This window comes from Glossina fuscipes, unplaced genomic scaffold (genome assembly GCF_014805625.2).
Source record: "Glossina fuscipes isolate IAEA_lab_2018 unplaced genomic scaffold, Yale_Gfus_2 308, whole genome shotgun sequence".
Taxonomy (NCBI): Eukaryota; Metazoa; Arthropoda; class Insecta; order Diptera; family Glossinidae; genus Glossina; species Glossina fuscipes.
Genome location: NW_023998651.1, coordinates 1,275,481 through 1,280,118, shown reverse-complemented (window position 1 = coordinate 1,280,118; position 4,638 = coordinate 1,275,481).

The following is a 4,638-nucleotide window of genomic DNA, read 5'->3' as shown; positions in this document are numbered from 1 at the left end:
TCACAAAACTTGGATATATAGATTCGTTCATGAATTTGGGGGTTTTTTTTGACATAAGATTACATTTTAATCTGTACATTGAGCTCTTCATTAACAGAGCTACGTCAGTGCTAGTAACAAAAATATTATGCATGAGTTTGGTAAGATAGACATTTGAATATGCCTCAGCCTTGTGGTCCACTTTTTACAGGTGTTAAGGTGATATAATAGAATCACTTGAAGAAGAATTCTTCATTTTCGACCTTAGGAATTTGGAAAGGGGTCTGTTAGTCTCCTTGCCACCTTATGAAAATAAATTACTTCTTTTAACGTTACCTTGACTGGAGAAGTTTAGACTTATCCCGTGTGTTTCATTCCTAGTTAATTTAACAAATGGTGCTGTGACTCCCCTACCCCATTATCGTACTTCCAGAAATTTTATTTTCAGAACTTATTCAGTGTAGATATAATTACGAGCTTTTCAGGCCATTCAGGGTGCTCCTCAAAAATCGAAATGAGAATTAATCCACCTAGGTGTGATAGCCATGTTTAATTTAGAAATAACACACATAGCTTATTGCATTGTATCGTTCAGGTCTTTTTATTTGATATAAGTTGATTGTACTGCTAAGAAAAAACGAGTCAGCCATGTTGTGGGGTCCACCATATATATATTATTATTTACATAACACATTTCATTATCATATTTTTAAAGAGACAATATATCTTCAGGCGGAGAATGTACAGAATGACTTTCACCATTCTGTCTGGTATACACTACGAATAATAAGCGGCCAGTCAACAAAATGAAATCTGATCAAATATAAATTTTTCTGAGCGTGGACGACTTTCGCGTTTTTGGATATAAATGGTAGACGTAACATTTTAAATAAAATATATATATATTATTTGCCCTATCAATCCTCTTAAGTATAAAGCTGTTATTTACAGAAGGTCAACCTTGTGGTGCTATTTGTAGAGGAATGGATGCCTATGAAGTAAGCGTACGCGCCGTAAGTGATCTAGCTACTTCGCGAGATGTGGAAGGGTTTCTATAACTCGCTCACGGACACTTCTAGGTTACACAAGAGAATTTGCACGTGCTTGGTCCTTACCGAATACCAGACGGACGAAGCTCTAACTAACTTGGCCCTGGGACTATTCATTACCCAGCTTGCTTATTGGTCTCCCTTCGGCGCATGAAAAGATTTGTAGAGGATTCCGAAGTTGAATCTAAAGACCCCTTTGATCTACTTTCCTCTCATAATTAAAATTAGTCTTATTTTAATTATTTTTTTTTTCTCTTGATATTACAGTAATATATATTAGTTTGGGGAAAAAGAAATCTATTATTTTTATATGAACTTCAGGACTTTATTTAACATGCTTCGGATTGTCCGATTTGGGTCAAATATGCACCGTTTTGTTGTACGATTTGTTGCCATTTTAAAGGTAACTTCAAAATGTCTCACTCATAGAAGTCCTGGTCTCTATTTGCAAAAAACTCTAGTAGTCGATTTTCACAATCCTCTCTAGATTCCAATTTTTTATCATTAAGGAAATTTTGCAATGCAAGAAAATGATGATAATCGCTTGGTGCCAAATCCGGAGTGTATGGCGGGTGCATTAAAACTTCCCAACCAAGCTCCCGAAGTTTCTGGCGAGTCACTGTAGATGTGTGTGGCCTAGCGTTGTCCTGGTGGAACACGACACCTCTCCTGTTGGCCAATTTTGGCCGTTTCTGGTCAATCGCTATCTTCAAACGGTCCAGATGTTGACAGCAGAGATTAGAATTTAGCGTTTGGCCATATGGAAGCAACTCATAATAAATAATCCCCTTCCACTCCCACCAAATGCATAGCAAAACCTTCCTGGCCGTTAGTCCTGGTTTGACCACCGCTTGAGGTGCTTCACTGCTCTTTGAACACGATCGTTTTCACACAGAGTTATCGTATGTGATCCATTTCTCATCTCCAGTCACCATCCGTCTAAGAAATGGGTCTATCTCATTCCGTTTGACCAAGGCTTCGCAGATGGAAATTCGATCCATCATGTTTTTTTCTGTTAATTGGTGTGGCACCCAAACATCGAGCTTCTTTTTGAATCCAACTTTGTGTAAATGGTTTAAAACTGTTGTATGGTCGATTTTTAGCTCCTGGGCGATGTGACGACTGCTAACATGCCGGTCAACTTCGATCATTTCTCCGCTTTTATCGACATTTTCGACGACCGGCCTACCTGTGCGAGGTGCATCTTTAACATCAAAAATTCCTGAACGGAATCTACGAAACGAAAATTGCACATAATTGGAACCATAAACACCATTCACAATTTTAGCCGCCTGGCTTGCATTTTCGCCTTTGTCAAAGAAAAACTGTAAAATGTACCGAATTTTCTCTTTGTTCACTTCAATTTTTAACACGCTGTAACTCACAACTGAATGCACCAAACAAAAAACAGTAAAAGAATTTTTTTTACTGCGAAATGTCACCTTTCCAACGAGTATAAATCTGAAATTGTTTGATCGATACTTTACGAGAAATCTATCAGTGCAGCCATCTACCGATAAAATAATGGATTTCTTTTTCCCCAAACTATTATTTAAAGAGTATGTGTCACATTTATCGTTAACGTTAATTTACTATTTGTATTTTATTAATGTAAAGACAAAAAAAATAGTAATATACAAAAAAAAAATTAACCCAACGATAATACGAGTATTAATGTCTTGCATATCAGTGATCTTGAAAATTATTAATAATACATACATTTTTCTTTATATAGCGGCCACAACTTACAGATCCATATTATACTTATCATATCTACTTAGACATTAAAAAGCGTCAAACTATTATCCATGTAATAGAGAGGACACGTCCAAATCAATAAGCATATATTTAGCAGCACTACTCATCAAACATAAACCTTTTTCGATTATATGAATCCAATAATTTGTATTTTATAATTGAATTTGCTTTAAGATTTTGTAACAAATTGCATGTGAGAAAATTATCGGCAATTTTTCCCCATTTTTGTTTGTTTTGTCTTTTCACAGTAAAGTCAATTTTCCGTCATTTTTGTTTTATTCTTATGTGGTTAGAAATTTTCAGACTTTTGGTTAATGTACAACATAATGAAATAGATTTTTTTCTTTTATTTTATTTTTATATAATTTTAACTTAAGTCATTTCGAGTATAACTTCGTCGAATTTTCGCACATTTTTCTTTTCTTTTTCTATTCTTCACCGAATAGTGCAAAGAAAACTGATAACATAAAAACACAATTATCTCTATTTTTGTCGTTGTTGGTTTATAGCAAGCTAAGTGTATTTTTTTCTACTGCTGATAATCCACCAAATAGATTGAAATATTTAAATCGATATATGAATTACATGAAAGTGAAATTTTCCTATAAATATTTTTTTAATTTCTTAGCAAACTTTTTAAATTTTGTTTTAAAATTTTCTTTTAAAAGTCAATTTCTCTATATGTGCTCGAATACATAAAAATTATGGCTTTTCTCTTTAGTAATTTTATTTTCAGAACTTATTCAGTGTAGATATAATTATGAGCTCTTCAGGCCATTCAGCGTGCTCCTCAAAAATCGAAATGAGAATTAATCCACCCAGGTGTGACAGCCATGTATTCTTTGTCATTTTTCTTATTTTCTAATAGCGGATACATCATTTTCCTTTACATAGTTTGTATACACTTTTTATGAATTTTGAACTCAAAAACATCAATCGCACAGATGGAAAGACATAGCTAGATTAGTTCAAAATACAACATGATATGGTTTCTATATATCTGTTTCGACATAATATATATATTATTTCACGTCAAATATTAATGGTTAAACGTGTGTAACATCCAAGGAATATCGCAACTACACTGATACATGTTAAGAACAACATCTCTGTATACGTAAATATTTTCGATAACGCCATAAATTTGATGATAAATATGCTACTTCACCTAAACTTTAATTTAATTCAAAACGAAATGAGCACATGCAAAAATAACAAGCGTTCGATCACAATGCATTGCAGCGATCGTCTTTAACTTAAATAATTACGTCGGCTATGTATGCGTGTTACTAAATAAAAGAAGTGTATGCGTAATATTTTTTTGGTAATCTAAGCGAACTTGGTTCACTTATAACGGGAAAAAACATATTAATTATGTTATAAATACCTAATAAAATTCTGACGTTACAGCCAGTTGACTGAAAACTGTCGCGTGATTTGTTTTGTTTAGTTTCGCGGTTGCTTCAAGTCTAGGTGCGTTGACGCCCATAAAGCTGATGTAAATGTTTTTATTTGCTTTACTGCCTTTTTTTCTGATTGGATACTCTTCACTTATGTACGTTTATAAAAATATGGGAAATAAATAATTGACGACGCAAATGACTACTTGGAGTAACACCTGGCGCGACTAGGATTTCATGCGAGAAAGCAAACCTAAATAACTCTCTTTGTTTCCGAACAGGGATCCAATTTGAAAACTACAACAAAAAGTTATCAGCCTACGTGACGAAGCTTATGGCTTTAAAATGTGTAATTAGCCCAATCAAATTCTTTTAAAAAATTTGTCCAACTCACATCTGCTTATAAAGAGCATTGGCGTGAGAAATAGCACATGCAAGCTCCCATAAATGAT